Genomic DNA, 9,574 nt, shown 5'->3' with positions numbered 1-9,574 from the left:
CATACCATCACTTGCAGGACTTTCTGTTCTTCTTTAAGCTGAAGATAGTTGTTAATGACATTGGCTGTATGTTTGGGGTTATGTTCCTGCTGCAGAATACATTTGGTGCCAATCATACGCCTCCCTGATGGTATTGCATGATGGATTAGTATCTGCCTGTATTTCTCAGCATTGAGGACACCATTCATCCTGACCAAATCTCCAACTCCACTTGCAGAAATGCAGCCCCAAACTGGAAAGGAACCTCTACCATGCTTCACTGTTGCCTGCAGACTCTCATTATTGTACCTCTCTCCAGCCTCCAGCAAACAAACTGCCTTCTTCTACAGCCAAATATTTCTAATTTTGACTCATCAGTCCAGAGCACCTTCTGCCATGTTTCTGCACCCTAGTTTCTATGTTTACGTGCTTAGTTCAGTCACTTGGCCTTGTTTCCTTGTCGGGGTAGAGCTTTTTGGCTGCAACTCTTCCATGAAGACCACTTCTGGCCAGACTTCCCCGGACAGTAAATGTCTGTACCTGGGTACCACTGGTTTCTGCCAGTTCTGAGCTGATGCCACTGCTTGAAATCTTCCGATTTCGAAGGTAAATAAGCTTGATGTGTTTTTCATCAGCTGCATTAAGTTTCCTTGGCTGACCACTGCGTCTACGATCCTCAACGTCTTCTTCAAAAGAGCTGGAACTGCACATTTTGAAACCCCTGTCTGCTTTGAAATCTTTGTCTGGGAGAGACCCTGCTGATGCAGTATAACTACGTTGTGTCTTGTTGCTGTGCTCAGTCTTACCATGTAAATGGATAAAAAATAAACATTTATTGTTTACATTTTTCAAAGCATTCTTAGTTCATAGCATTTTTTCACACCTGCCTAAAACTTTTGCACAGTACTGTACATCTGAAAAAAGGTGGGTAATCCTACTCACTAATTTGGATGTAGAGAGGACATGTAGGCCCCTAGGCTTTCAATAAGATTTGCCATTGACATGAAAACTACAAAGGCTTTGTTTAAAGAGGTCACATGGATTTGAAGTTTAGTTTTTCTCCACTTATGCACTAGTACTGTCATTTATGTACCTTTTCTTAATAGAAACAGAACTTATTTGAACAGAGTATTCAGAAAGTCAAACAAGATACAGTGATGATCAGAATAGGCCAAGTCCTTGGGATTTCAAGACCTTTAGAAATAACCATATCCAAAGTGCGGCCTCGATGCATAGGCATGTGCACAAGCTCTTTCATGTGCTGTGAGAGATCAAAAGTGTCAGGTTCTTTGGCAATATGGTCCATGTTATTATCTGTGTGGATGTTAAAATCAATGGAGATAAATGAGACAGAGAGGGTGAAACAGAAAAAAATGGTATGTGCCCTCAGAATAAATTGAAATTGTCAATACCTCCTATAAACCCTGTGTTGTGAGGCAGCCTGTCACCACCCGTACATTCAGGAAGTGGACACCAGAGGCCAAAGAAGCTCTGCGGGCCTGCTATGAATGCACAGACTGGGATGTACTGCAAGACACAGAGGGAAATAGGGGAGTCATGGAAGTTGACAGGAGGGTTGATTGCTACACTGGCTACATGACATTCTGCAGGGACATGATTGTACCAGCGAGGACTGTGCGCTGTTTTCCAAACAACAAACCCTGGATCACTTGTGACATCAAGAAGCTCCTGAATCAGAAAAAGGCAGCATACACAGAGGGTGACAGGGAGAAGCGCAGGCTCGTACAACGAGAACTGAAGAGGAGCCTGAAGCAGGCCAAGAGGGATTATAAAATGAAGGTGGAAAGGAAGCTGCAGCACAACAACACCAGAGAGGTGTGGAAGGGAATGAAGACCATCACGGGCTACAAGCAGAAGGGCAGTCTGGCTACAGCCCCTGATGTGGCCAAGGCCAATGAGTTCAATCACTTCTACAACAGGTTTGACTCAGCGGCCTCATCATCATCAGCTCTCCTGTCCTCCCCCCCCACTTCTCCTCGAGCAGCAGCCTGCCCTCTCCCTTCACCAGCTCCTCCTTACAGGTACAGCCCTAACATCACGGATGAGCCCCCTCTCCCTTCAATCCTCCCCCTGTGCCTCACAGCTGACGAGGTTAAGGTGGAGCTGAAGAAATTGAACGCAGGAAAGGCGGCTGGCCCGGATGAAGTGTGCCCGAGGCTGCTAAAGGTCTGTGCTGATCAACTGGCCGAGCCCCTTCAAGAGCTCTTCAACCTGAGCCTACAGTCAGGGAGGGTCCAAGTTCTGTGGAAAACGTCATGTCTCGTGCCTGTACCCAAGACTGGACGTCCGGCCGTGCTCAACGACTACAGACCGGTGGCCCTCACATCTCACGTCATGAAGACACTTGAGCGGCTGGTTCTTCGTCACCTGAGACCTCTGACTGAACATGCACTTGACCCCCTGCAGTTCGGGTACAGGGAGGGAGTAGGAGTGGATGATGCTGTCCTCTACTTGCTTCACCGGGCCTACTCCTACCTGGACGAGCCGGGAAGTCAAGTGAGGATTTTGTTCTTTGACTTTTCGAGCGCTTTTAACACCATCCAGCCTCTCCTACTTGGAGAAAAGCTCGAAAGGATGGGGGTGGATCCCTTCTTTACTTCCTGGATCACGGACTATTTAACAGGACGGCCGCAGTTTGTCAGACTGGGGAGCTGTGCATCTGACATAGTTGTGAGTAGCACTGGGGCTCCGCAGGGGACTGTGCTGGCTCCGTTCCTGTTCACCCTCTACACATCTGACTTCATCTACAATTCTGAGATCTGTCACGTCCAAAAATACTCTGACGACACGGCTATAGTGGCGTGTGTGAGGGAGGAGCAGGAGGGGGAGTACAGGGAACTGGCGAGAGCCTTCGGCGACTGGAGTGACAGGAATGGCCTACTCCTAAACACCAGCAAGACCAAGGAGTTGGTCATTGACTTTCGTAGGTCTAAGCCACATTTGCAGCCTATTAATATTCAGGGCAAGGACATTGCGGTGGTGCAGACCTACAAGTTCCTCGGGGTGCATCTCGACGACAAGCTGAACTGGTCAGCTAATGCAGGCGCTACATATAAAAAGGGACAGAGCAGATCGTTCTTCCTGAGGAAACTCAGGTCCTTTGATAGGGTGACCAGACGTCCTCTTTTTCCCGGACATGTCCTCTTTTTGAGACCTATAAAAAGCGTCCGGCAGGGATTCCTAAATTGTCCGGGATTTTGCCTCGTCGAATGAGTCTGTGTATTATAGTTACCGAGGCGACCGATAGTTGAGGAAATGAGGAAACACACCAGCGGCCAATGACTGGTAATAGCTCTGCAATGGCTAATTACCATATGCTATATATACCCTCGGAATGGCCAACCTATCTCGGTCATGGTGGCCATTATTTTGTAGAAAGGAAATAGTCAGTAGCAATCTATAACACAATTATATGCTTATCCTACATAAACTATGGAAACTATTTAAAAAAAACGATTCAATTAAATGAATAATTTCTTATTTTCATTGGTATTGTTGTCATATACAGATATGCAATGATTTGTGGGTAATATTTTGATGTCCAATGTCAAGTCTCTATTTGATCATGTGACTAGACGATCTAATGATGCAAAATCTAAACGTCAAGACCTAGAGGCAAAGTACACAGGCAAGCACCTTTCAAACATAAAGGTGGTGAGGCATGATATGCTTTTTCAATGGAAAGGATAGCCAGCCTCTCCTGCTCCATGCGGCCAGGTAGGTAGGTCTTATTGAGTTTCAATTTGGAAAAAGATCACTCGGCTGTTACCACTGTCACATATGTCAGAAACAATAGCAGAGCAGTGCACTGCACACCTTACCGAAGGTGGATTTTAGGGAATGATATTCACAACCTGCATCTTGGCAAATTGGGAGACTACGGACTGCTAGGCAATCTGCTCCAAAACAGGCCCTGAATGATAGGTCGCCGCCGAGCACCTGTTTCATTGTATATGTGTTTTTCAGATGTTGGTAAAGCTGCTGTGCCGCCGCAACAAATCGTGCCTTTCTTAAGTGTTTTTAAAGAACCTTTCAGCACTTTGACCGTTTGTTTACGTTAGTGTGTCAGAGTGCTATTGTTGATAGCTTTCTTTTTCACATGTCTACTTTCCCAATACAATAGCCTTAGTAACTAATTCGACTGTAGAATCCAACACATTTCTGGTAATAGGCCTATGTATTGGTAGATACATTAATATTAAGACATTAATATTAATGAGAGGGAGGCCAGCTATTAGAGTTTGTTGTTGCTTTATCTTTAGCAAAAGGAGAGATGACACAATGGATTATACATAATTACAACAACATTATACATAATTAGGAAAGTTTAACTTTTATATATATATATATATATATATATACGCCTAATGGTGTGTGTGTGCGCGCGCCTCTTAACTAGTAAATAGCGCGCACTAGGGCCCTTGATAATAGCATGCCCCCCCCCCCCCCCCCCCCCCGACCGTCACCGCTGAAGTGTCCTCTTTTTCACCAACTCAAATCTGGTCACCCTACCTTTGATATATGTAAAGAGATGCTGTGCATGTTTTATCAATCTGTTATGGCGAGCGTGCTCTTTTTTGCGTCAGTCTGCTGGGGAGGCAACACATCTAAGAGGGACACTGGGCGGCTGGACAAACTAATCAGAAAGGCGAGCTCAGTGGTGGGGCAGAACCTGGACTCACTGGGGACTGTGGTAGAGAGACGGATGCGGGGCAAGCTCTTGGCCATCATGGGCAATGTTAATCACCCCCTCCACCATGTCCTGGCAGGACAGTCAAGCAGCCTCCGTAGCGGGCGGCTCAACACGATAAGATCAAGGACTGAGCGACATAGGAGGTCATTCGTCCAAGCTGCCATGAAACTTTAATTATTATGCACTTTACACCATGTACATAGCTGAATTGTATTGTTTGTAATGTCTGTATTTATTGTTTGTAATTATTGTAACTATGTGAGAGCTGCAAGATCCCAGAATTTCCCCACGGGATTAATAAAGTATTTATCTATCTATCTATCTACCATTCATCATAACCTAGACCTGTTACTGTTGCTTCAGCCTCTGTCTACTGGAATGCCATCCCCAATGTGTATTTAACATGGACTCTGAAATCACGTACTTCAACCCTGTACCTTGTTAAATTGACTAGTGAGCAGGTTAAAGAGATCAGTGCAAACCTCTCTCAGTCCATTTGCCAGTCACGCTCACAAGCTCTCTCTGTTAACCATTTCCAGAGGATTGGTACTTTTGTTGTTCTTCCAAATTGAATTTTGCCCTAAGATCTGAGAGGAAGGAGCCACCTTTCTTTAGAGGTGATGGCACTGATAAGTACTCTCTGTGTGAGTGGGAGGGATTAATGAGAGGGTATCTAGATAAGAGTAGTAACAGTGGGAGGGAATGTGCAGATAAGTTGGGTAGAGGTCTGATGGGTCCTGCCAGGGATATAATTAGGATCTGGCTTTGCAATAATCTCTAGGTGTCTGATTCAGGTGATGCTGTCTTTTGCATCCTCAGGCAACATTTTTACAGTGCCGTTTATTCCATTGCCCTGACAGAGATCTTTCCTTGATGATCTCCACTGAGGGATGCTGCTGCAGTCTGCTTGCTCCTCATTCTATTGTCAGGTTTTAATGGCACACACGACACACTGCAACACACACGTACATTTATGGAGGCGACACAGGAAACACACACAGTCACGCACATGAAGGCCTGAGGTCGCCGTGAATTTATTCTCTGCCTTTTTCTCATCCTGGACAGTCGTTCCTCCAGGACCTCCCAGGAGCAGTGGGCAGCTTGTAAGCGCCCGGGTACCAAGTGAACTGTCGGTCTTGGTCAGGGACTGACAGGAGCGTTTGTCACAGGGTGAATGGGTAGTGAGTTGGGCCCAGCTGTTGCTCATACCAGTGATTGGCACTGCCAGTGACTGAGACACAGCTGTTGCCCATTTCATTGATTGGTGGAGCATGATGGGGATAGGTTGAAGCCTATTTTAAAAGGCCCTGTGTTTAGTGTAGAGGGAGATGGTGGATTTAGGTGCAGTTTGGCACTCTGTATGTCTGTATCTGTGCTGGGTTTATGTGTCCTGTCTGTGCCTGCCTGTATGCCTGTCTGTAGGCCTGCTGACTTCACGGAGGAGCGGTGGCTGTTTTTCCCGGTTCGTGATGTGGACGAGGAGGCAGTGACAGCTAGGCGGATCGTCGTCGACGGGGCTTTACACCGCACAACTGGAGCTAAGCTCCAAACAGTAAGGAACGTGTCCCCTTCTACGCTGCTGTTGCCTAGCCTCTTTTGTTTGTTCTCTTGTATGGTCCACACTGAAGGCTGTGCATTTCTCAGGCTTCTCTGCTGTGCCGTTCGCTGGATTTACTGCCAGATTCCTCCTTCCCTGGACGCTGACACAGAGCAGTGGGTGACGTTACCAGGACCGTGCCCAGCAGAGGGAAGTGGCATTGCGCGGAGCCACTAATGGACAGTTTTTTAGTTTTTATTTTATTTGTGGGGATTTGAGGGTCGATCCCCACTCTTTGAACTTTGCTGTCGTCTGTCTTGTTGTGTGTCTGTCTCCTTGCCCCCCCCCCCCCCTTGTATTTCCATCACCATTGGGGTTCCCAAGCTAGTGGGGTGCGGGTTGGGCTAGGTTCCCGCGTAGGTCTTTTCAATAGTTTGCAGTGCCCCAGTAGTTTAGAGTGCAGTGGAGTGCTTTCACTTTCCCTCGCAGTGCCCTAGGTAGACTGTTTTGCATTGCCTGATTGTTTAAGGTTCTTAATGTGGACCACGTGTGTTGCGTGACTTCTCCTGTTTGGGTCCCAAGCTTATGCCCACCCCCATTGATAAGGTGAGGGAGGTTTTTTGCCCATTAGGGCTGAGTGGGGGGGGGGGGGGGGGGGGGGGGTGTGTGGGAGACCTTGTACCTGTGGCCCGGTGGGGGAAATAAATAAAGATATTTATTTTAACCAAACTGTCCTGGTCTTCTGTGTGGAGTAGGGTGTGGAGAGGTTTTTATATCCACCTGTGTCGGGTGGAGTTAAGGGTCCCAGTTTAATCTGTGACACGTTCTATTCTTTTTGCATGTTTTTTCTGTTGGGGTTCTTAGTGGAGGAAACCCCTTGGGAACACAGGAAGAACATGCAAACTCCACACAGAAAGGCCCGGGAGAACTGGTCCATGGGGGACCTGCCACCCAGAGCCAACAGCGCCCCATGAGCCTGAGCCACCGTGCCCTTCCCCTTCTCTCCTCCTGCCCAACCTCTCCCTTTTCTATCTCTAGCTATCTACCCGGACGGCCCCAAGCAGATGGGTCAGATGGGCTAAGCTGAGGTTCTGCACAAGGATTCCTCCAGTTGAAAGGGAGTTTGTCCATGTCCCCAGTCACCTTAGGCATTTCTGGCATTTCTGTTGTAGTAGGGACAACATAGACGCCGTTTCAGGGAAGCTAGAGAGCTTCCATTCGGAGGAGGGCAGTGGCAGGCATCTGAGTTAACCCATTTTGAATGACTATATAGAGTCTGTCTATTCATATTAGTGTGAGACATTACAAGTCAAGTTGAAGTCAAGTAAAGTAGTCATACAGCACACTGTAAGAGCTGCTCAGAGTGACAATTTGTTATAAACCTCTGTGTTGGCGCAGGGCAAGGTTGAGTTGAAGGGGATGTTGGATACTCTGCCGATGCGGGAGTGCTCAGTGCCGACGTGTTGCCAGCTGAGTCTCTGGCCCCTGTTGACCTGGTCCTGATTGACTGTCGAGGTGAGCAGACTGGTACCCTGGGTGTCTATTGAGATGTATGGATTCTGTTTTGAAGTCCCTGTGTTTAGGGGGAGGTACATCCATTGATTGTAGGCACAAATGTCTCTTATCGGACAGTTTGAGTCTAATGATGGTTTCTGGCGTTTTGCAGGGTCAGCCTGATGTTGCAGGTCAAGGGTACAGCAGTCAGTTTCAATGTCTTTTGTCCTAACTGAAGAGATGTAAAGGCGAGTCCATCCCAGATAAAGTGGGCACACTGAGGCTGAAGAGTGCAGTCACGCTCCAGCCTGTGACTGAGCATCTTGTATGGAGTATGTTACCGCCTAAGAGTCATATCTCCTGTTGGCAGCATGGTTGTGGTGGAGCCCTGCATCTCCCGCCATAGTGGCTTCTTGTAAAGATTGTTCGGCTACAGTAACTTTGTGTCGAAATGCAAGAATAGTTTATGTACTATCCACGCATCACACAAGAGCATTTTGAATATGACTTTGTTTCACAGAATGTGGGTAAGGTGTGCTCAGGCAGTTCACATGGTACGCTATCTGCGTCCCCAGCTCATTATCAGAGGTTAAAAGAGACCTTGCATGAAATGGAGGAGAAGGAAATCATCATGACCTCTAGCTGTGAGTATGTTTCTCCATTAGTGCTAGTGTGGAAGAAAACAGGGGACCTGCAGTTACGCTCTGACGTTAGGTGGCTTAGCGCAAGCATTAAATATGCCCACCCGCTTCCCCACCAGTCAGATGTCCTTGCTGCCCTGGCTGGTGATGGTTCTCCACTATGGATTTAAAGTCTAGCTATTACAATGCACCGCTGCATGAGTTTGCTAAGTGAAGATCTGTAAAGTTCCTATGCTTTATATGTATAATTTCTCAGGATTGCAAAAATGGGGTGGGACATTTTTCCTTTTTGAGGCCCAGAATTAGGCACCAGCTGACATGAACTTCTTACACTGATCTTCTTAAAGAACAGAAGGCTTACAGGTGGATCCAGTTCAGTAAATGAGTTGACTGCCCACTGAACTTTCATCGAACAGCAAGCGGCTTTTGTGTGGGGGCCACACAGAGTGAGCCAGGAGGCCGTGAATATGTTAAGGCAGTTTCGCAATCCTCTTGTCACTTGGAGGGTGTGAAGGTTCATCTCTAATCCTTAGCAGTTAAAGGCTATGTTTATGACTGGTCCCTGTCCAGGCGGGAGAGAGTGCATAAATCACGGGAGACAATGAGAACGTTGAGGCAGTGGGGTCAATTCTGGGCTACAATCATTTTACGTGATGCCTGTCTTATTGCCAGTTACACCACAATTGGCTTGATAGGCTGGACTTGAGCGTTTGGTTGGGATAGGTCCCTTCCCTCTATAAAGAGAGCTGACAAGCGGTGTGGAGGCACTGGTTGGGGGTTGTACAACAGAAGTCGGACGAGGACCTGGGACCAGGATGGTTGGTAGTGAGTGGATTTTATGCCTGCCTTCTAGTTGGTCTCTTTATACCGTGGCTCTGTGCCTACAGTCATGTGTTATTTGGCAAATCAAATTTAATGTAACTATCTCTGGTTCTGCATGTTGTCTGTGACCTGGGAGTATCTGGTTCCTGTGACACGGGGGGTGGGGGTAGTTGCTTGGCACAACATGTAGTAAGCAAGGCTCCAGAACCTGAGACTAGGGCCCCTCTTGTCTCTACTTCTACTCAGTGGCGGCTGGTGATTTTTTTTTTTTTTGTTGGTGGGGCTATTTAAGCGGGGGGTCTGGGGGTTCTCCCCCATAAAATTTCGTAGCTGTGATTTCCTGCATTCTGGTGCATTTTATGGTGGCCAGCCGGAGATCCCAAATCA

The sequence above is a fragment of the Sprattus sprattus genome (genome assembly GCF_963457725.1).
Source record: "Sprattus sprattus genome assembly, chromosome: 4".
NCBI lineage: Eukaryota > Metazoa > Chordata > Actinopteri > Clupeiformes > Clupeidae > Sprattus > Sprattus sprattus.
The sequence above is the reverse complement of the archived record's forward strand: the minus strand, read 5'-3'. Positions refer to the sequence as shown.